We start from the raw sequence: 25088 nt of genomic DNA, 5'->3' as shown, positions 1-25088 counted from the left end.
CCACCTTGAAAATGGGCACACAACCACGATCATGTACTGTGCGCCATTACACCTTTCCCCCATGTCTGCGTAATCTATATGCAGTTCCTTGAATGGGCCAATGGGTTTAGGAATTGTTCCCCGGAGTGTGCGTAATGTCATCCCTGAATTGTATATTTGGCGTGTTGTACATTCCATTGCTAACCGAGACACGTGCTCCTGGAGACAGGGCACGAACCATTCTTCCTGTATCTCTGCTGCGATGTGCTGCTTGGTATTATGTGCAGGGAAGTGTAGCTGTTGAAATGCAACTTCTAGTAACTGTAGAGGCATTACCACTTTCCCTGAGTTACTTTGCCGCCATAGTAGGTCTGTTCCCGACTGGCTGCACCCCCTTTTAGTCCACGTCAATTTTTCCTCTGCACTAGCTCCTTCCTGTAATTCTAATATTTGTGATATGGACATCATGTTGTACCCTTCTGGGGGCTCTTCGGTTGTCTTGTTCTTAAGCATGTACTCACCTGTGTCATATTTCTGAAAATAGGAAGCCTCCTTGGCGGCAGCGTCCGCTGCCGCGTTCCCTAAAGACACACCATCTGTGTTGGATGTATGTGCTTGGCACTTTACTATTGCTACTGCTGTAGGGTTTTGCAGGGCCTCAATTAACTCTTTCAACAATTCTGCATGCTGTACTGGTGTTCCGTCTGCCCGCCTAAATCCCCTACGCCCCCATCTTGCTAGGCCTCCATGTACTGTAGTTGTCATGTAAGCTGAGTCTGTGTATATTGTCACTGCACAACCCTTTGCTGCATGTAGTGCTTCTATGAGCGCAATCAGTTCTGCTGCCTGTGCGGAGTAATGTGATGGGAGGCGGTATTGTACCAGTGTTTCATACTCACCGTCTTCTAACCTCACTACTGCCATGCCAACATGTTTTTCTCCCGTGTCCACGTCAATTGATGCGGACCCATCCACAAAATACACTTCCCCCTCACTTAGAGCGTTCTCACACACCACTGTGTCCTCCCCTCTCTCTCCTGTGTAGGTTGCGCAATCGTGGTTCTGCATGTCTTCCAGTGTGCACGCTTCTGTAATGAATGTGGCGGGGATCACTGTCTTGCATCTCACTATATGGATGTTGGCACTGGACAATATAATCTCGTAGGCGGTCGCCCGCTGTGTGGTCAGTGTGCTTTTTGATCTCTCGAGTATTGCAAATAATGAATGTTCCACAAACAATGTCACAGGGCAACCCATTACTATTGTGGCACTTTTTTCAATCGCGAACGCGGCTGCAGCGAGTGATTGCTCGCACGCGAAATGGCGTTGCATCACGGCGTCCAAAGTACCACTATAGTAGGCTAATGGCTTGTGTCCTAAGGACGTTTTTTGTGTCAATACTGCTGTCATGAGTGTTCCCTTGCAGTGTGAGAATAGGTAAAATTCGCGTCCATAATCGGGGTTTGCGAGTACTGGGGCGCTTGAAATCAAATCTTTTAATGTTTGGAAAGAGGAGCTCATCTCTTCCGTCCATTCCATCTTCCTGTTCTCCTGTTGGGCCACCTTTAACGCTTGTAATAGGGGCCTGGTGTATGCCGCATAATCTAATATCCATGCTCGGCAGTAATTGCACATTCCCAGGAATTTTTGCATGTCTTTTACTGTTGTGGGTTCTCCTACTGATCTTATGGCTTCTACTCTGTCTGGTATTATTCTTTTCCCATCTCTTGAAATCAGCTGTCCTAGGTACAGGACCTCTGTCAGACAGTACTGTAGCTTTCCCTTGTCCACCTTGTACCCCTTGTTGGCCAGCAAAGTCAGTAATGTTATGGAATCTGTTCTGCATTTCTCTTCGTTTTGTGCGCATACTAGTAGATCGTCTACGTACTGAATAATGGTGCTCTCAACTGATAGGTTTCCTAGGTCTTCATGTAATACGCGGTTGAAGATGCTCGGGCTCTCGCAGTATCCCTGTGGTAATCTGCAATGTTCGTATCTTTTACCCCCCACTGTGAAGGCGGTAAGGTATCTACTCTCTTCAGCCAGGGGTATAGAGAAAAATGCGTTCTTCAAGTCTACTACTGTAAAGTGTGATGCCTCTTTCGGGATGCTGCATAGAATTGATGCAGGGTTCGGGACTAGAGGGAACTCCTTCTGAATTACATCATTGAGGGGGCGTAAGTCTTGTATCATCCTCCAAGACCCCCCTTTTGGTTTTTTGATTGGATAAATACAGGTGTTACATGGGGAGCTTGAAGGCACTATTATCCCTTGTGCTAGTAGGGCATTTATTGTTTCTTTTATCCCTTCTTCAGCTTCACGAGACAAAGGATACTATTTAACTCGCGGTAAAATTGCTCCTTGCTTTAGTTTTATTACCACAGGTTGTACTCCATGCAACAGTCCCACATCATGGGGGCCTGTTGTCCATAAGTTGTTTGGTACGAGCCTCATGTCGTCATCAAAAAATGACGGTGGTGCTCCTACCACTGTCATCAATTGGACGGGGGTCTCCCTTGCTTGTATTAAAATATCACAGGGCATCGCTATTTCCATTACTATCTCACCATCCCCTTCCGTGTCTGAAAAGAGATCCTCATCTGTTACCTCTCGTAGGGCGATGTTGGCGTTTGTGCACAGCACTGTGCGCCACTCACACCCTTCCTCGTCCACTCCAATCACAGCGATCCTTTTTGCTGACACTTGTACAGCGTGCAAGTCTAATGATACCACTGATCCCGGTGCTGTGTTGGGACACACTATGGGGCGGAAGAGGAACTCCGCCGGAATCCTCCAGTCCATGCCTCCTAGCTCGGGAATTATGAGGGCCAGAGTCTTTAGCCCTTTGATAAACATTTCCTCGTTTTGTGGCAGCCCTCGTATTTCCTGTGTGGTTGTGTAGGCTTGCACTACCAACATCGCACGCAAGGGGCATATCCCAGGTGTAGAACACACTATTCCTCTCTCGGTAAATGATATGGTCATGTTGAGTTTGCTCAGAAGATCCCTCCCTAGCAAGTTTATTGGGGAATGTTCGTAATACAATAAGGGTGCCTTCACAGTCTTACCCCCCACTGTTACATCCAACGCTTCTGTATAAGGAACTTCAATTACAGCCCCAGAGAACCCCTGCGTCTCTAACTTCCTGTTAGATAACGGGAATCGGCCCTCTCTGACACATGATTTCTCCGCTCCCGAATCAACCATGAATATAAACTGCTTGTCTCCTATCTGCGCCCCTACCAATGGTTCCTCTGCTGCATTGTAGGTGGTGGATAGAACTGGACACGCAAGTGTTCTCTGTGGGCTGTCCTATGCGGGGTATCTCATCGCCCCTCCCTCATTAAAAACACTCCCTGAAACCACTGACATGCCACTGTAAGGTGCTGGTGCGGGGGCCCCGTTTGCTGTTGTTGCGAAAGGGTTACCTGGTGTGTATTGCATACTGTCATTGTTTTGTGGGTTGTTCTGTGTCCTATACTGGGGTCCCTGTTGCTGGCCCGTGGTACCCTGGCCGGGGTTTCTTAGTTGCTGCTGTCCCATTGGGAGACCATATGGGCTCCCTGGGTGTGGATGACCATAATTCTCCTCCTCTTGGAATCCATTGTTTTGTCTACTTCTACACTCCCTGGAGTAATGCCCCCATCGTCCACAGTTCCAGCAACTCCCCTGGGGGCCCCTGGGACCCTGCCATCCATTTCCTCCCATTCCCCCGTACCCTTGTCCGCCTCCTCTCCGGCCCCTGTACCCACCTCGTCCCCCTCGAGGGGTCCACTCTTGCCACTGCGGACCTCCACCTTGCTCCTGCTCAGTCCACTGCCGCTGTGCTGTTCCCGCCCAATTAGTTGCCACCCTTCCTTGCAGTGCTATCGGCCCCTCCTCCTCATCATCTCCCTCCCTACTGTGTGGGAGCGCGGCTACTGCTGCTGCAACCTTCACTAGCTTTGTCTGTACTAACTTCGCCTCGTCTGCCAATCTTTTCTGCGCCACCTCCTTCTCCCTTTCCTTAATTCGTTTACAATGGTGTACTATTATGCTCTGAATTTCTGGCCATCCCTTTGCTTCAATACCTGCTATCTTGTCAAGCGCCTTCTGCACTTCCTTTGGGAGCCCTCTCTTTATAATGAAATAAAATAAAGATGTCGATTGATACCAGGGCGTGCCCGTTTCTGCTCTCCACATCTCTTGGACCCGAAAAATGTAATCCATAGCCTCCTCCCCGTCATTCATTGTACACTGCATCACTGACTGTAAGTCCGGTGTGTCTGGGAATGTTTCGCGTAAGGCATCCCACACCCTGGCACGCACTGTGTTAAAGGATGCCCCATCATGGCGGTCACAGTCTAATGTTACTCCCGGGAAACCGGCTTTTACCCATACTCTTTCAGCCTGATCGCCCACTGCTGACACGAGCAGACTTTTCACATCTCCTATAGCTAGGGGTACCCCAGCAGTATGTTTCTCAAAGGCATACATCCACTTACTTGCCCCTCCTGATAACGGGGGCAATAGTTTTAATAAATTGGCTTTATCCATCTGCGCCCATGGGATATAGTTAGGCCTCCCTCCTCCCCTGTGTATCAACGGGAGCTGTAGCTTTCCTTTCGTCGTCCCATCCGGGCCCGTTTTGGCTGCTGATGTTCCCAGTAATGCCATTTTCCCCACTCTGTTCCTTAATCGCCCCGTCCATTCATCGTCCAGGGTTCTCATAGAACACTTACCTTCCTCCCCCTCGCTTCCCCCTCCCATCGCCATACTCAACCTGTCGCTTTCTTCTAACTCGTCCCTTATATCACACAGCAATTCCTCTCTAATTCCCCCAAGCCTTTCTTCGTTTACAACATCTCCCTCTCGGGACCCTACTTCTATTATTCGCGTTGGTTCTTCCTCAATTCTAAACAGGATCTCGCCCTTTTTCCACCCCTCTTCGGGCTTTCTATGTTCAGCTAGTGCTCTGGACGTACGTCCTGATCTAGTTGCATCTAGTGCTGTTCGTTCGCATATGTCTTTTATCCTTGAGAGCTCATCTTTTGCTATCGACAGTCTTGACTCTAAATCATCTGTGAGCTTCTCTATATCTACCCGTTGTGTGCCTGCCTGGGCTCGCTCCCTCGTGCTTTCATATGGCGGAGGTGCCGTGGGCCGGTGGGGTGTAGTATCTTTTGGGGGAGGTATGTAAGTGGGGTCACTGTACCCCTCTGCGGGCACAGGCTTTTTTAATATCGGGTACAAACTTATTACCTCTACTGGTGGCGCTACACTTGACACTTCTTTGACATCTTTCTGTATTAGTAGTGGATTGTCTGTGGTGGACGGGAGATCAGGATTTAATGCTGGTGTTTTAGGCGGTGGTACTTCTTCAAATAACCTCCAAAGATCTAATATTTCCCTCCTATTCTGCAGCTGCTTTCCTTTGTATTTTAGAAAAATGCATGTGGCCACCGTATCCAGAACACTTTTATCAAATGACCCTCCCTCGGGCCAAATCTGAGGTAACCCTTCCCCCTTTAGCTCGGTCACCCATTGGTCGTGATATTTTTTAATCCGCTCCACGTATCCCGGGAGATTCTTACAAATATGTGATAAGGGTGTTTCAGCCCCCATCCCTGTGCCCTCCTAATGCTGGTGTCTCCGTGTGTTTGCAACTACAATGTAAATGCAGTATCAATGTTATTCTTTATATTTTACTTCACATTCAATGTTGGCTCCCTTTGGGCTCTCCTCCTCCCTGACTGCACAATACAAAACTGGCCGTACACAATGTCTATTTTGTTCTCTTTGGGGGGCACATACAAGAGCAACCCATCCTTTATTTTGACAATGTCGGCCTGGAAATCAAAAGGTACTCACTCACTTCACTATATTGACGGTGTCTTAAGAGGAGGAAAAAACTTTTATCCGACCACACTTACCATGACCATTTAATTATTACACATTTATAACCGCCTCACACATTCACAACAACAAAATATCTTCTAGCACATATGAGGTGCACACACCTCTTGGCACCACTCAATTCACCATTCAAGCTGCCCTCCCTTTCCTCCCTAGCCGGCTGTCCCTGTTCGTCTTATTTGAATATCTGGATGCGCATATATATAGATATTAACCTGTTTTCCCCCCTTTCTAGTAGGACTCTTCTTCTCTTACTGTCTCCCTAAGTTTGTGCTAATCACAGTTCTTTATTCTCCCCCTACCCTTAAAGAAAAGAAAGGAAAAAAGTAATAGCGGTCACTAATGTACTCTCAGTGTCCCCTTTTGCTGAACACTTTTATTTTATATTCCACTTCTTCATATATTCCCAGTACTAGTCAAGATAGCACTATGCGGCGCCGCCTTCCACCCCCTTTCGGAGCTAGGTTCCGTCACTCTTATCTCTTATTCACCTCGTAATCCTAATGGCCATATGCAAAGAAAAAGCAAGGAAAGTTCAAGATGATCCTTAGTAGATCTGCGTACCCCCCTCTTCGTTACCTGTCCTACACTTCTCTCCCCGCTCCCCTTACAATCGCTCGCACTCAGTACTCACGTGCCCGTCTTGAACCGATAGTCTCCGAAACTGGGTCCGTCCAGGCAGTGTCGCCGTCAGCTCAACAGTCAGCCCCGGCTCCGGCGAGCGGTACTCAAAGGGGATTTTTCAACCGGGATCCCGTACCCTCTCTCTATTGAGTGCGCACTTCTTAGTGTACCGGTCGCCGTTGGCGGGCAACCTCCCGGAGCCGGCTCACCGTGCGTCTCCCTTTTCGACCGGAGATTCTCGTGCCAAAAGGGGACGGTTATAAGGAGTTGGGAAGAAATAAAAATCACGCTATCGGGGTCACCACTGAAAGCAAGCGTCCCCAAACAGCACGATCCTCCTTGCAATGAGAGACAATGAAGGACTCTCCCAGGATGGGAATAAGGCCAAGACAGAGTGCGGGTGAGCGTAAATGGGAGTTTATCAATCAGAATAGGGCATGCAAAGAACTCTGCAAACTCCGAGAGCGCTCTGTCTGACAATAGCAAAGACAGGCGTATATATTTACAAAAAACGTCATCAAAACCTACATACTATAGGGGGCACAAGTTCATTGGGATTGGGTGGCGACGACTAACTATAGGTGCTGCTGCGGCGTGGTTGGTCTTGGTTGAAGGACGTCACTGATCACCCTCGTGGGTTGGGCTGGGCCTGGCAGGTCGGCTTGAGTTCATCCGGGCGGTGTTGGTGTGCCAATGCGATCTGGGGCAGAGATGAGTGCCTTTCCTGACTTACTTGCCCTCGGCCATGCACACCGCAGTCATTCAGTCATTTACAGTGTTATTCTCTTTAGTAAATCTTCCAATAGGTTATTTTATGGGTTAATGCAACACAGGAGGAATGCACCTTGTGAGGGGTCTGGAGGTAATATATCGAGGCCTGGTTACCCGTGTCCTGTTGACCGGGGCCATAGGTCGAGGGGCTAAGCTTCGGGGCCTGGGACGGGTGGTACAGGTCTTTCTGTCTTGATAGAAGTTGTTATGGATGTTCCGCTGTGTGTTGTCAAAGTGTTGGGTGTCCTGATTGCACAGGGCCATAAGTCTAAGACGGTCCGGTGGGTTGTGGGGTTTACGAGGGGGCGCGTGAGTTTAGACAAAGGTTTACTGCTGTGCTGTAAATAATGCAGGTGGCTGGTCACGGCCTTGGGTGCTGCAGTGGGGCTACAAATCTTTGAAGCGGCTCCAGTCTGGTCGGGGGAGGTGGGATAGCGCAGAGCGGGCCTCTGTTCTCATGTCTTGGCAGCCTTCGCAGGGTGGGAGGGGGAAATGGCCTTGTATGCATTCACAAAGGTATCTCCCTCGTGTGTTGCTGAATGTAGGTAAAGACATCACAAACATTTGAACACTTTCTACAATACTTATTCAAAATCGTTTCAAAACATGCATTTAGACTTTGCTGGATGTGTCTCGATTATACCCAGTCCGAGCACCATATTTGTACATTATATTCTAGCAGCTACAGTATTTTAGTTACATGCATATACATTCGCAGTAAATGAGGTAGTAGTTGGGTCGGTGGAGTACATAGAAAACGACCCGCCACTGTACGTGACAGTGGTGGCACATAAGGGGCTTAGACATACACACATGATAAGTGCATTCTCGCGCATCCTTTACATGAGTTCATAGTATAGTTGCATTCGCTTTTTCGTGTACTCTAGCAGCATTAGCTTAGTTATGGCACAAAACCATGGGAGGTAGGTTGCCCAGTGGTACACGCAACAACCAGATCCCTGGAGCGTTCCTTTATTATTAGCATCCACCTGTAATGGTGTGAGCTCGCCATTGCTTATATGATGGGAGCATGCTCTCTCATTTTAATACATTCTACAGGCGTTTGTAATATAAGAGATTTTGTGGAAGAAAGCATACTTTGCAAGTGGTCTTGACATTACTATATACATATATATTAAGACTGTCTGCCATCAGATGACCATTTTACCGTTCTTCTCATTGTTCAGGCCTGCTGGCCGGGTCATGCTGATAGTGATAGTACACTGCGGGAGGTGGACTGTTACAATGTTAGCGTATTGCGCTAGCTCATGTCCGTCTTGTTCGTGGGAACGTGCTCGCAGCGGATCTGCCAGGGTGCTGCGGCAACAGGGATGTGACTTCTCCCAGGGTGGGGGCCGCGCTACAGTGCGCTGAGCTCACACCATCTTTACCGGGCAAAAATGGTTTCTGGGCCTAGCTAAATTTGTGTGGCAATCAATACGTGTGGGTATTCGATATGTGTGGGCAATGTCTCCAGCGGGCGAGCCCTCCACCACCTGGGCCCGGGTGGCACGAGGGAACGCCCAATGAGCCATAGCCCTCACCTGGGGAGAAAACGCAGGCGAGAGGGATCTCCTGGACCAGTCCTCCCCTACAGGATTCCAGCTTCCACGATCACTTTTCTCAAGGAGCTTATACCCCTGTATCAGAGCTGCCCAGAGCTCCCACCTGCTATCATCCAAGGGAAGGATGGATTGTATTACCATGAAGAGGCGCTTTATGTTCCCACCAAGAAGCTTCAAAGAATGGTTCTTTCCTGGTGCCATGACTTACCCTTGACAGGTCATCCTGGCATAAGAAAGACATACGACCTATTGAGCAGGGGGTTTTGGTGGCCAACGCTCAGAAGGGATGTGAAGCAGTATGTCTCTACTTGTTCTGTTTGTGCCGCTAACTAGTATCAGACTGGTAGGCCAATTGGTTTTTTGCAACAGCCTCCTCTAGCTGAACGCCCCTGGGAACACATTTCAATGGATTACATTGTGGATCTCCCGTTGTCTTCTGGTATGACGGTAATCATGGTCACTTGTGACTCCTATAGCAAGTTGGCACACTTTTCAGCCTTTAGACAACGGCCTTCGGCTTCAGAGACCGCTACCGTCTTCCTTCGTGACATAGTCTGCCTGCATGGTTTGCCTAGGACTATAGTCTCTGATCGTGGTTCCCAGTTTACCTCAAAGTTCTGGGCCACTCTCTGTCATGTTCTGGGAATCCATAGGGCTCTCTCCTCGGGCTATCACCCCCAAAGCAATGGCCAGACTGAAAGACTCAATGCCAGCTTAGAACAGTACCTAAGGTGCTTCTGTAGTCCACAGCAAGAGAGGTGGTTTGACTTTCTCTCCCAGGCCGAGTTTGCCTATAACAATGCTATTCATACCACAATACAGATGAGTCAGTTCTTTTGTACTTACGGATTCAACCCACACCATCTACCTTGGGTTAATACACCATCTACCAAGGTTCCTGCCTTAGATGAGGCTCTCAGAGATCTGCACGAGGTACATGAGACAGCCAAGAAGGCTCATCTAGCCAGCCAGGGTTCCCAGAAGAAGTGGGCAGACAGGAGCAGACGCTCCAACCCCGACTGGAAGGTGGGACAATTGATATGGATGTCAACCAGATTTCTTCCCAGATGGATTCACAAGGGGAAGTTTTCCTCTAGATTTCTAGGACCCTTTCCCATCGCCCAACAGATCAATCTGCTGGCTTTCAAACTCAAACTCCCGGATTCCCTCAAGAGAATACACCCTGTCTTTCACGTCTCCCTTCTCAAAGCGTACAAGGAAGACCCATTTCAGAGGACTGTACATAAAGGACTCCCCAAGGTGGATCCTGCCCCAGACGAGTACGAAGTGGCTCGTTTGATCGATTCCCACTATCGCAAGGGCAGGCTACAATACCTGGTACATTGGAAGGGCTATCTCAAGGAGGAGAGAACCTGGGAGCCAGACTACCACATGCATGCTCCTCATCTTGTGAAGAAGTTCCATCGTTTTCACCCAGGCAAGCCGGGGGGACCCCCAAGGAAGAGGGGGTATACTGTCAGGAATCGAGGGTGGAAGCTGTGGGATCGCTGGACGCTCTAGTCCTCACTCATCATAGCTGCCTCCACTATAAGTCTAGGCTCTGCCCCCAGCTCGGCGCGATGTATCTGTGTATTGCTTTCACTTCTATCAACACTCCGAGCTGCTCGCAACTTTCTTCGCTAGTGTTTTCCTTCTCGCTCTCGGCTTCATTGTGAGCCGGTGTTTCTTTCCGTGTCCCTCTCCCCTTCTGTCTGCTCTGTGTTAGCTCTGTGTGTATTTCGTGCTCAAAGTTCTTTTCTTTTGGTACTATACTTATTTTTGCCTTGCTTACGCACTTGCAGTTCCTTTCCTCTTTACCTGTGTTCCGCCTTCCCTGCTCGCGATCCCTTTCGCGCTCCGCTCCTAGCTTTGCCTTCCTGTTTACCTTTTCTCCGCTCGCGAACCCTTTCACACTCCGCTCCTTGCTTTGCCATCCTGTTTACCTTTTCTCCGTCCGCGAACCCTTTCACGCTCAGCTCCTCGCTTTGCCTTCCTGTTTACCTTTTCTCCGCTCGCGAACCCTTTCGCACTCTACTCCTTGCTTGCCATCCTGTTTACCTTTTCTCCGTCTGCGAAACATTTCGCGCTCAGCTCCTCGCTTACCTTCCTGTTTACCTTTTTCCCCGTTCGTGGCTCCTCTCAGTTTCTGTGTCCGGAGCATTTGGATCCCCCGGTCCTTAACAGTTCCCTGACGTTAGAGATTGCCTTTGTTTCTCTGACCGGTATCCTGCATCTTCATTCACTCAGCCTGGGAGAACCTGCCATATACTTACCTTTTGGAACCACTCCTCATCTTGCCTGCAGATCTTTATTCAAGGGTTTTTTCTGCCGTTCCGGCTTTTTCCCTTGGGGACCAAGGCTGGCCCACTGGGAGCCCCCCATGGCAGGTTTCCATAACTGCCAAGGTGGCCTCCGGAGGGGCCAGACCTTACTTGCATGATAAGAAGGTTAGAACACCTAAGGATCTTATCTCTACAAAGAAGAAGGAACGTTCCCGAACTCGGGTTACGGTAAAGGACTCTGTTTCAGAAGATTCAGGTGAGGAGAAGGGGGAGGTGGAGCCGAAGTCTGACAACATGTTCCAGTGGATATAGTTAACCATGTAATATTTCATATATATATAAATACACCAATGGATGTCAAATGGTTGTTCTTGATAAACATGAAGTGTCATAGGGTAGATGAAAGTAAAAGTCGCCATATAGAGTTGGCAAATCTAATGGCAGTAATGCACATTACATAATATTCAAATCATATGAAACAGTGCAAGTTAAAATCCTCGTTCATACCTTTTGGATAAACTGTGTCCAGAAGATGGATCCAGTGCATTTCTCTCTGCATGAGTTTCTGTATTGTATTGCTTCCTCTTGGTGATGTTCTAACAATTTCTAGAATCATGAATCTGATCTGGGCCAAATTATATCTGTTCTCCTTAAAATGTCTGGTCGCTGGTGACTAGTGTTCTAATGTTTAATTCGTGTCCAAGCCATCTTTCCCTGGCTGTCCTGCTAAACTGGCCAACATATAGTATTTCACACGGGCATTTTATAGCAAAGATCACTCCTGTGCTATTGCATGTCGCAAAATATTTTAGACCTATTTTCTGACTTGTCTGTGGATGTTGGATTGCATTACATTTGATGACATTATTGCAGTTGCTCCACTGTAGGCATGGGTATTTGCTTGTAGCATTTCATAAGAACCCTTTGTGTATCTGGACTGTTCCTTTCGGCTGTCACTAGTCTGTCCCTCAAATTACGACCTTTCTTGTAGGCCATCATGGGTGGTTTAGGGAATAGTTTCTGCAATTGTGATTCATGGTTTAAATGTTTCCAGTTAATGCATATGATCCTACATAAGTCCATGCTCTGTCATGAAAATTCTGATATGTATAAAAGTGGGATGCATTTGTCCTTAGGGTTAGGATGGAGTAGGGTTTGCCTATTTAACGTTTTGTTTTCTGCATGGCTTTGTCCACAACCTCTAATGGATATCCACATGAGAGGAATTTACTCCTCTGGTCTTTATAGTCTTTCTTGAGTAAGGTGGTATTTGTTGTTATTCCCTTTATGTGTAGGAATTGACTATATGGTAAGCTCTTTTTCATTTGTCTGGGGTGGAAGCTGGTGTAATGAAGAGCATTATTGACATCAGTCAGTTTGTGATGCACATTTATTTGTATATCCCTCTCTAAAATGTTGTTCCACGTCAAGGAAGTGTAAAGATGGTTTTCACACTCATATCATGGTGCCACATGTTCCAGGATCGTAGTTGTCGGTGGGCGATCTCTGGAGGGTCTTTCCTATTTAGTTGTCAGGAGGGTGGCAGGGCCATCTCTTTGGGGGCTGTGATATATGTTGATGGTGGTGCTGGTGAGTGTTTCCTTGCACTTTTCACATGTGTATTGCCTGACACATGGCATCCCATACAATGATTCATTAATATTGATTCATGTACACAGAAGACACTATTTAGCCGTTCTTGGTCAGGGTTCACCATTCTTGTTGTGCAGTCCTAAGAATAATCAACATATATGACACCATTGATGCACATATCTGGGATGCTATGTTGTCAACAGACACCATGCTTACTACATTGAGCAGGGTTTATTGTTAGCCATGCAGGTGCCATGCATGGTACACCATGGAGATTACAGCAGCATTGGTGATTGGTGAGTATTTGGGTTCAGACGTTTTTGGGCTTCTTATCATCGGCTACCTTGCAAGTGTTCACTGCACTGTCCCAGTGCTATGCTGATAATGGCATGCCATGTCATGGCATGGGCAATACTGCCAGTGTGATCCAGCCTTTGATCCATCTTAGTGATGTACATTTTGTGGGTCAGATCATTCTCATGCAGACTGTTGCCAGATGCGTGTGTTGAGTATGTGCCATCTGCTTGATGATGGGGTAAGTGTGACATGGCCATTCACTGCATGGAACTCGGAGATTCAGGAAGTGTGTGAGTTGTTGGTGGGTTTTAGTCAGTGTGTGTGTTTTGTGTGTTGGATTTGCATGCAGTGTGCAGATCTGGCTGCATATGTGCCAAGACAAATGTTGATTGTCGGCATGTGAGTTGTTTTCATTTTTTGCATGTCACTCAGGGGAACACTTATGCTGTGTATTTGGGTGCATGGATGTGTTTGCTACGCTCACATTGATTTGTGTTTCTCTGCAGATCCATTAGTCATGATGTGAACGGTGATCGGCTTGAGGGGATGTTTGCAATCGCATGCATGCACAGGAAACAGGTAAAATGTGCATTTCTCTTGCATTTAACTTTTTTTACACTTTTGTTGTTCATATTCAAAATGATTAGAGAGTATTGTGTGCATTGTTGCGGTTAGGGAATGGGTTGGCCAGTGTACAAGTTTTTTGTTGTGTAACACGCATTGTGGGTCAAGGGCGTTCCTTGCATGGGTTAATTGGCTTCAAGATAGTACTGTGCCTTACTACCTGTGGTCTCATGTGTGTAGGTTGGTGTCTACATGCAGTACAGTTGTTGTCCATGTGAAAGTTGTCCATGTGACAGTTGTCATGGTTTTCGTCTATTGTGATGTGTTGTTTTTGGTGTACTACATGTACACTGCTATTTGCACTTGCTTGGACTATGTTGGTGAGTGGTGCAGTGTCATGACTCACTGTTGATTTTGACGTGGAATATCTATGTTACTTGCTGCCTCTGTGACTGTGGCCATTTGGGTGTGTCAATCACTTTGTCTAACTTGTCAATTGTGTCCTATTCAGTGCGTTTTTTGATGTGGGGTGCATTGTATCCATAATGCTGTACCTATGTCACATATGAATCCTGACACCACTGCTTTTGTGCTCACAGCAACAAGAATATATTTGTGGCTGTCATACACATTGTCACACAGGAGTACAACCCTATTCCATTGGGCTTATGCAGATTGGTGAAATGTATACTTTTGGAGTCTATGAATGCCGCGCTGTTCATAATTGATAGTTGGAAAGTTGCTGAATTTATCTGTGGCAACACATATTTTGGGTAATATTTTATTGGGCATTAGTGATGTTTTTGTGCCTCAGGAGTGGTTTCCCTCCATGCTTACCGTGCTGGTGTTTACTCCCACTTATGTGTCTTTGGCCACATTAGGCCACATTTTGTGAATGTTGTTTTATGTCTAATGGGTGCACACCATTTTGCCCTCCCTGGGGCACATTCTCATGGTGTTTTTGTCGGCAAGGAGGATTGGCCCCACATCATCATTGAATGGCACCTCAGAATGGACTTGATCGTGTGCAATCCAGTGGGGCAGGATTTGACTAAAAGTAGGATTGCACCAGCTGTGTATGTGCAACCTCTCCACATGCCCTTTGGCCATCCATGGGCAAATGTTGTACCTGTGGGTGCGGGTGGTGGCCTACCAACATGCCCACTGGAAAACCACACCGTGTGGCGACATTGTGAAGGATACATGTTGCCACAATGATCCTGCTCACAACTGGTGGTGCATATAGCAACACACCACCAGAGTGGTCAAGGGAGTGGAAACGTGATTTAAGCACTCCGAATGTGCACTTTACTATGCCCCTATTCTCTATATGGGCAGTGTTATACCTTACCTCAGCTGGTGTGGTGGGATTCTGTATGGGCGTCATCATGAATGTGCTCAGTCGGTAGGCACTGTCCCCTCTAAATATGTACATGTTTGTCATTATCATTTGTTGCCAGTGTCAATTTGTGCAATATATATGCATGTGTGTGTCCATTCATACTCACCAATGAGCCATGGGTTCCCATGCTTGCCGGCTACCAGGTCCCAGTATAGTGGTGACATCCGGAATATATAACTGTTGTGTGGCCTGCAGTTTGGTAATGCACCTTTGGTCAACCTTTATTTTTTTTCTTATGAGTGTCACTTATGCATGGGAGTGATATGAATAAAATATCATATCACATCCCCACACCCTCCTCCCTACCCCACACCTTTACCCGACCCACCACTCCACATGCGCCTATTACCCTATCCCTACATACACCTACACATTTATGCAGCTGCTACTTTCGACCACAAGTGCACAGCCAAACTTTAAACTTTCAAAAGAAAGTTGTTTAAAACACGGGCTTCCCTATGAGGTCTCTAATAAGCTCTAGAATGTTTAAGTCCCTAGTGGGCAGATCTATGGCCCCACTTGTACAGCAAAATATTTTCCCAGGAAATGGCTATATCTCAATATACGGGCAAACACTGTGATTCTAGAATCTATGCAGGTCTTGAACAAGGTTGTCAATGTATTGACCAATCATTTACATCCATGATGATTATCAGTAAACAACAACAAGTATTTGCCTCGATTTCTGGGAGTTTTTAAAACTAAGCCTCACATTTTCATTTGAGAAACCAAATAACCAATGACTGTCGGCAGTGCACCCCCAGTGCAACCCGCTTTTTCCCAATGTGAATATCTGAAACTGATTCCTGCATTAATCCTGTGCTGACTAGTAGAGTGATCAGGGTGTCCCTGTAGGATACTTTGTCCAGGATATCTTCTCATGAAATAGCTAGACTGCCTGCACCCAGTTTTATTAGGATACCAGCTGAGGAAAAGCTTTACGCATGACATACAATCCATTTTACCCAATAAACACTTTTAAACCAGAAAGTATGGATGACACTATCTGTAGAAATGGAAGTGTCTCAAAATAAAGTAATTAACTTTTGGATCGTCATCCTCCTTCCCAGAGCCTCCATTTCACTTCAACAATCTTCGTAGTCAAGTTCAGTGCCTCAAACTCCAACTCCCAGAAAGCCTCTGACTACAGATCCTGAGGTGCGGGGATGAAGTGATGAAGAAAAGAATGGGCTGGACAAAAAAGTGAGCTGAAAACAAAACAGTCATAGTATGCACAATACTGCTGTAGAAATTAATCTAGCTTGCAATTCTACTGTCTGCAAATGCAATTCCATCCACTCCACAGTCCTCTCTACCTATTGGCCATGGAAGAGAAAGATCTTGGCATGGGTAGGGCACACAGTGTGTCACTTGGGATCAGGGGGGCTTCCTGAAGGGTTCCTCTTATTTGCAGAGCCCCGAAAGGAAGGCTTCTGGAACTTGTGGATGGTCCATGGAAGCTAATGGTTAATTTCCTGCAGTGGTAGTCCCTTTTCAAAGGTTTCAGGTTTGACAGCCTGATTGCCACAAGCTGACGTGTCCTCTAGAGATGGTGATTTAGGAATAGCTGCAGTCAGGAAAAATGCCTTTGGATGCACCCAAATGTTTCACGGCAGCTCCCAAGAAAAGGACCTTGGATTAAGAGGTAACAAAGTAAAGGAAAATTCTGTTATATTGCATAATGTTATCCCACCTAATACCAGTATAATACCCCATTGGCAGGTGAATACCACCCAACATGTGAGTTACGGAGGACTGATCTGCACTATTTCGAGTACCATTTTGAAGGAGGGGAAAAACATTTCTTTCTCTGCAGTCATTAATCCTGTGTTGCTCACAGTGGGCTTCATCACGAGTTGGGGTTTAGCCCTTAAATGCGGTGGTAATGGTATTACCGCCGCATTTAAGAGCTGGCCCAATCACGAGTTGAGTGCTAAATGGGTTGCTTTACCTACAATTTTTTTCTGGAGGTGAAAATACCATTTAGGGCCTCATCACAAGTTAGGCGTTATCCCAGCAGTAATGCCGCCCAACTGTAATTGAGTTAGAGCCACCCGGTCCAGCCATATTAGCGCCAGATCACAGGTTGGGCATTAACGGCAAATCCCCATTCCCGGCACAAATACAGTGCGCTAATACGTCAACTGTAATTGGGCCGAAAACAGAACACTAATTGGGATTTTTACCTCCAGCAAAAAGCTAGAGGTAAAACAGCCCATTTAGCACCCAAGTTGTGATCGGGCCAGCACTTAAATGCAGCAGTAATAGCCTTACTGCCGCATTTAAGGGCTACCACCCATCTCGTGATGAGGCCATTAGCACTCTGTTTTCAGCGATATGACTGCCGGCTGTATTATCATGCAGTATTAGCGCTGAAAATGCCCCATTGGATCAATGGACCTAGGTTATGTCAAACAGAGTTTGCATTACATTTACATACATTCACTGCTTTCTATGTCACATTTTATGTGGTGGTACACTATATTGGTGGCTAAACAGAGGCACCCCTCCTTGTTTATCTACTTGGTTCACTTAGTAAGCACTTTGTGACTTGATACACTATCATGTTGGACGCATACAGTGTAGCATAGCGCGCGTGCAGCCCCGGACATCTAAGGGCATCACAGACCTGTTATTGCTCGATCTCGTGTGGCTGAACGCCACTTGTCCCTCTAAGAAGTTGAACGCCGACCGCTGGGGGTCACGTAACTACTCGTTCATGGGAAATAATTGCAATCCCCATCATGATCGGGGTTCAGTGGGTTACCCGCATCTGTCGGCGAAGGGCAGACACACGCTGATCCGTTCAGTGTAGATTGAACACATACATACACATAGGTCAATTGACTTAAATAGTTGTTTACTTTTTTTATAAGGTAATGGGGGTGTTTTGCAGGAGGGACAATAGTCAAGGATTAAATAGAGGAAGAAAGAATCAGTGAAATTAAATTACTCAGAAACTATAAGGACACTTACAAGCCAGATAAGGACCTTGAATAAAATATTCCACAATAAATCATTTCCCGATTATTTATTTTACCTAGACAGTATTTTATGACTCAGTCCACATTTTGACATCCCACTTACAGAAAGCATAATGCTAATTGTGTGCTAGTATTCAAAAGGCACTGAACGGGTTATTGCACATTCCACTGAGTCTTCTGTCATCATATTAGCAGAATTCACCTTAATTTTCCAGCAGCTGTCAGCTTCTGGACCAGCTTCGGCACAGGGCACTAACCTCATGATGAGTCACGGTGGGGAGCTTTCAGTGCGTTGCTGTGATTAATGAGGATGCTGCCCACCTGCAGTGATTTCAACTAAAAGCGTAAAAGTGTATCCTCCAAAGTTAATAATGCCACAAAACCTGTCTCCAACGTAACACCTCCCCCCAACCAGCGGCTTCACTCAAACCAGCTTTTCTGAAGAAATTGTTATGCCAACATCAGGCTTTGAGAAAAATATAATACACGTATTGCCACTAGTTCTTCTTGCCATTTGTTCGTAGTTCTAAGAAAAGTAAAACCCAAATAATGTACAGAACATGTATTGCAGCTTGGCACTGTGAGGCCTCAGATCTGTATATCTTTTCATAATGTCACTTGCCGTGCACAGAAAAGTGCGTCGATGGGCACAAAATCCTTCTTTGATGTGGTTGGTTCTGAGGCTTTCGGACGATCGAGACTGGTGAAGTGTGAGATACAACACATGCGAAAAGTGATTCCATTTGCTTAGAGTAGTGTACACTTCTTGGACTATGAAAACAACCTGAGAATGGAGAGTGAGGAGTAAATGTCATTTTCACCCAGCTTGGCATTTGAATTGGCCTAGGCTGGTATGCAATACCCCCTTCAACCCAGTGCAAGGGGGCTGGCCAGGGCATCTTTTACACTGCTGTCTAGGCCCCCTGCCCCGACCCCCTGAAATATGCAGTTCACCGTTCAGGGTAAGGTGACCTTTGCATTTCTGAAATGAAATCAAACAAATTAGTTAAGTTTTTCCTTTTGCATTCATTTTTTGAGAATCTGCCCCATCGACTTTGAGAGATGGGATGTGCAGGAACCTTAGACAATAAACATATAAAAAATAAGCAACTGAAGAACCATCGAAACGCAGGACATACAAAGAGTACTGATTCTGTCAATTTTCTTTTTGACTATACACAAGTAAAATAAAAAAAATAAAAAAAATATAAATATATATATATATATATATATATATATATATATATATATATATTTTAATATCATCATGTTCAGGTTTGAAGATGCCACACAGAACTTAATCACGTAATTCTTCCTATACTCTATTACAAAATAATATGGATCAAACAGGGTTCAAAATTAAGATTGGATTAGCAGGAGCTAAACCACGTTTCTGGGTATCAGGCATCACCCAATAGGCAGGAGCTACCTCTGGGGAAATAGGAGCTAGTAAAAAGTAAGCCACAAATCTGACTTTGACATGAGATGCAAACTAACTTTTTCTCCATCTATTAACAAATATGCTTTAAATGTCTCCTATGTGTGTGCTAATAATTCTTTCTACACATTTCCAAACACACTGAGTTAATGTCACACAGGGCTCAAGTCGAGGATACACGCAGGGGGACAGAGCCCACCCACTTTACTTCCGTCCCCCAAGCTAAAAGAGAAACATTGGATGTCCTCTTTGAATTTTAGAATTAAATACGACCTCAGCGATCAAACCGCAGTCATCAGGAATGTTGGCCGGAGATTCACCACTCTACAATATAACCTGATGAAAGATAACAAACAACTAACAGGGTAATTCATAGATTTCAGGGCAGAGGCAGCGCATGCGAGCATCACAGATAGGGAGCGTGCGCCATCGTGCACCAGCCGTGTGCACTAAACAGCATTCTGGCGCACCGCGTATTCATGGAATTGCCAAGCCATTTTGAGCGCTGGTGCAGAGAACATCCTGAGGCGCCAGTTACGCCCACAACAACGCCCCTTGCACAAGGAAAAACCATTGAAATCCCCAATGCAGCGCAAAGGGCCGCGCTAACCCTGGACCAGCTAACAGGGCCGCTACACTGCAATCACGTGAGCAGGGAACGAGTATTCCTGGGTGGCGTGGGAAGTTTTACACGCAATAGGCCTCGTGCGAGCGGGGTACGTGTATTTCTGGGGTGCGCAGGAAGTTTCACACACGATTTCGCTGTCTGAGCGGGGTACGTGTATTCTGAGGGGTGCACGGGTACATACACACGCGATTTCGCTGTCTGAGCGGGGTACGTGTATTCTGAGGGGTGCGCAGGAACTTTCACATGCAATTCTGGTTGCAGAGTGGGGTACGTGTATTCAGTGGGGTGCGCGGGGAGTCTCACATGCGATAGGCCTTGGGCGAGCGGTGTACGTGTATTTCTGGGGTGCGGGGTGAGTTTCACACATGATTTTGCTTGCAGATCGAGGTAGGTGTATCCAGTGGGGTGCACGGGGAGTTTCACACACGATAGGCCTTGGGCGAGCGGGGTACGTGTATTCCTGGGGTGCGTGGGGAGTTTCACACGCTATTTCGCTTGCAGAGCGGGGTACGTGTATCCAGTGGGGTGCGTGGGGAGTCTCACATGCGATAGGCCTTGGGCAAGCGGGGTACGTGTATTTCTGGGGTGCGCAGGGAGTTTCACATGCGAATCCGCTTGCAGAGCGGGGTACGTGTATTCTGAGGGGTGCCCGGGTACTTTCACATGCAATTTCGCTTGCAGAGCGGGGGACGTGTATCCAGTGGCGTGCGCAGAGATTCTCACACGCGATAGGCCTTTGTGAGCGGGGTACGTGTATTTCTGGGGTGCGCGGGAAGTTTCACATGTGATTTCACTTGCAGAGCGTGGTATGTGAATTCAGCGGGGTGCGCGGGACATTTCACACGTGAATTGGCAGTGTGGGTCCTCCCAGGTGTGCCCTCTACCCTCTGCTCAGCCCCTGCAGACAGCCCACACCACAGGGAACTACCCTGCACCCCTGGTCATGTCCCGCAGGCAGCCCATCCACCATGGGCATGCCCCCCAGCCAGCCCACATGTCACTTGTGCACTAGTGATCACCAACTCATGTCCCCCTGCACCCCCACCCATCCATCATTGATGGACACCTGCCAGCAGGCCCCCACTCATGTCCCCCTGCACCCCCACCCACCCAGCATTTATGGGCACCTGCCAGCAGGCTCCGACTCATGTCCCCCTGCACCCCCACCCACCCAGCATTGATAGGCACCTGCCAGCAGGCCCCGACTCATGACCCCCTGCATCCCCACCCACCCAGCATTGAAAGGCACCTGCCAGCAGGCCCCAACTCATGTCCCCCTGCACACCCACCCACCAGGCATTGACGGGCACCTGCCAGCAGGCCCCCACTCATGTCCCCCTGCACCTCCACCCACCCAGCATTGATGGGCACCTGCCAGCAGGCCCTGACTCATGTCCCACTGCACCCCCACCCACCCAGCATTGACGGTTATGGCCCGACTCATGTCCCCCTGCACCACCACTCACCCAACATTGACAGGCACCTGCCAGCAGGCCCCCACTCATGTCCCCCTGCACCCCCACCCACCCAGCATTGATGGTTATGGCCCGAATCATGTCCCCTAGCACCCCCACCCACCCAGCATTGACGGTTATGGCCCGACTCATGTCCCCCTGAACCCCCACCCACCCAGCATTGACGGACACCTGCCAGCAGGCCCCGACTCATGTCCCCCTGCACCCCCACCCACCCAGCATTGACGGCACCTGCCAGCAGGCCCCAACTCATGTCCCCCTGCATCCCCACCCACCCAGCATTGACGGGCACCTGCCAGCAACCCCCGACTCATGTCCCCCTGCACCTCCACCCACCCAGCATTGACGGGCGCCTGCCAGCAGGCCCCCACTCATGTCAACCTGCACCCCCACCCACCCAGCACTGACGTGCACCTGCCAGCAGGCCCCGACTCATGTCCCCCTGCACCCCCACCCACCCAGCATTGATGGGCACCTGCCAGCAGGCCCCGACTCATGTCCCCCTGTACCCCCACCCACCCAGCATTGACAGGCACCTGCCAGCAGGCCCCCACTCATGTCCCCCTGAACCCCCACCCACCCAGCATTGATGGGCACCTGCCAGCAGGCCCCCACTCATGTCCCCCTGCACCCCCACCCACCCAGCATTTATGGTTATGGCCCGAACCTGGTGTCCCCCTGCACCCCCACCCACCCAGCATTGACGGGCACCTGCCAGCAGGCCCCGACTCATGTCCACCTGCACCCCCACCCAACCAGCATTGACGGTTATGGCCCAACTCATGTCCCCCTGCACCTCCACCCACCCAGCATTGACGGGCACCTGCCAGCAGGCCCCGACTCATGTCGCCCCCCAACACGGCATAAAGATGCACAATCATGTGCCTCATGTCCACCAAAATCCTACAGCACGCCACCCCAGTCTTGAGAGGCAATCAAGTCCTCAATCCACCCCACACTGAAATGCCTATTTCATGACACAAACCGAAAGTCAACTATGCACATCAATAAATGTCCCTCACACACACACACTGGGTGCCAGTGATTGTGTACATCCACTTTTTCACATGTAGTAACCCAATGAGCAAATATCACACATGGAAGTAAGAAATCAAAATGTATTATGAACAAAATGAATGAAATGAAAGCATGAAATGTATGTCCAAAACAGAATAAAAAAACATATGAAGAACCAATCCAAAGTGATCCAAAAGATAATTTGTCTAAACTCTTTGTCCACCAAATCTAATCCAAAGGAAACGTAAATTGTAAAATCCATTGGTCCATGGTGAGTAAAAAAATTCTCTCATAAATCCACTGTTCAACTATGTAGACTGATTTCATCCAGGGTCCATGAGCCCAACGAAAGAAATGAAACCTATAAAAAAAAACTACCCAAGAAAAGAACTATATACAAAAGTGTGGGGCATAGTCCAATCACCCCAAAATAAAGGAAAATGAAAATGAAACCTAACACTACAAACTATATACAATGGGGGCAGGCTAGTCCGATGGCTCACTTTCCGATTTCCCGGGCCAGGGCATCATCAAACTCCTGGTCTATGTCCTGGAGGCAGGCCTCTTGCATGTCCCCGAGGTTTTGCAGGGACGATGCCATGTTTAACTCCAGCTCCCTGCGAATTGCCTCGAGGCACTCGGCCTGCCTCAGTGCCCCGGGCATGGAGTTCTCCGCCCTGACCATTGTGAGCCGTGCCTCTTCCGCCCGCCCCCACTCCGCATCTATGGCCTGGCCCAACCGCTGCCATACGGAAGACACTTGCAATCCAGGGTCCTCCTGCCCTCCGGCCGATGCCTGCCCCTCTGATGTTGTTGGCCCCGAGACATCATCACTCCCACTTTGAGCCTGCTGCTGCCGTGCATGTGCCCTGCCCGTTGTTGCCTGCATGTCATCCACCTGCTGGGGTCCAGTTGTTGGGGTGGCCACCCCTGCTGGACCTCCGACTCCCAACTGTGGCAGGGATGTGTCCTCCACCAGCCTGGCCGCTGGGTCAGGGATAGCTCCACAGGGTGCCCAGGTGACACTTGGGCAGGAAGATGGCACGGAGGACGACTGGCGCATAGGGAGTTCAGTTGAGGAGGGGGTCAGCAGAAGCTCCAGCACACGGAGGAACCCAGCACTGGTGACCCCTCCCAGTAGGTTGACGCAGTCTTCAAGACATTCAAAATGATGTACACTGTCCTCGCGAGAACCCCGCATGTCATTCTGAATGTCACGAACACGCAACGCCAACCCACCCAGGACAGGCTCAAGCCGGTCCCGGATTGCCAAGTCTGCAGGGAGAGGAAGGCCAGTTGTTGTGCGGCTATCCCCTCCCTGAAAACGGGTCTGGACGAAGGCATCCCTGCTGGTGCTGGATGATGCAGGCACAGGATCGGGAACAGGATTACACACAGGCACCTCCACGGTAGCCTGTGCTGCCTCCTGTCCCTGCCCCTGAACCGCACCACTGGCACCAGTGGAATCCCCCCTCCAGGCGCCGTGTGTGTGACTTCCACAGCCTCCTCCTCAACCAAACCCCTCACCAACCTGGATGACTCTGTGCCATCTTCCTCCGTAGGCCCCTGTGTGGTCTCAGCTGCCTCTTCTGCTGCCGAGGAGTCCACCTCCGACCTCCGCCTCTTGGACCTACCCCCGGCAGCTGTGGCCGCGGAGACGGCACCAGACTCCTCACTCCCCAGCGAGATGGCAACCTGGGAGGGGAGCTGGGCCTTGCCTCTCCAGCTGGCGGTGGGATCCCTGCCTGTGTGCTCCACAGCACCTTCTCCGCCCTCTTCATCAGTTGACGCTGCAGACAGGGAGAGACAGAACACAGGCATCAGGGCACTGTACAATGGTCTGATACACACATGACAGTTGCAGATGAATGGCAGTCTCAAACTTCACACATGGCATCACACTCCCCAACACACATATCATTTCTAGCGGCACACACGTGCAAATGAACAGGAATGTTGCAGCAGCCAGCACCATCCATACACATACAACACCATGACCATCCAAAGGTTGGCCTGACATCACATGCAACACGGGATTGGCAAACACATGCACAGTCGCCACCAGACGTACATGCATCTGTACATCTACACCATCTGTTCCAGTGAAATCCTTGGCATCCATGTCACATCTGCCAATTAGCCTCCTACATGTCAGTGTCACATGCGTCCATGGTGTATCACAGTGGCACACATGTCAAATACCCTCACACACACATGTACACCATGCACGTACATGAAGGTGGAACCCGCATCCATGTGTCACACCCCAACCAAGCCATGGTACATACACAGATATGTAAACATGTGTGCACCCCAACATGCATTTGGCCATAATGCTTTTGTACGCATACACCGTTGATGTGGCTCACACATGACTGGACTCTCATGCGGCAGGCTCATGTCCCTGTACATACACATCCATACATGGGCCTTCCAAGACATATGTGCAACCTGCACACACCTGCCACACCTCAACATGCACAGCATCCAATCAGTACGCTTGCACACTTAGCGCCCAACTCCGGACGGGTCTGCCTCCCAAGGACCTGGAGGTGGAGCGCTGGGTGTATGCGT

The sequence above is a fragment of the Ambystoma mexicanum genome, chromosome 4q, assembly GCF_040938575.1.
Source record: "Ambystoma mexicanum isolate Mex_15411 chromosome 4q, UKY_AmexF1_1, whole genome shotgun sequence".
Classification (NCBI taxonomy): domain Eukaryota; kingdom Metazoa; phylum Chordata; class Amphibia; order Caudata; family Ambystomatidae; genus Ambystoma; species Ambystoma mexicanum.
The sequence above is the reverse complement of the archived record's forward strand: the minus strand, read 5'-3'. Positions refer to the sequence as shown.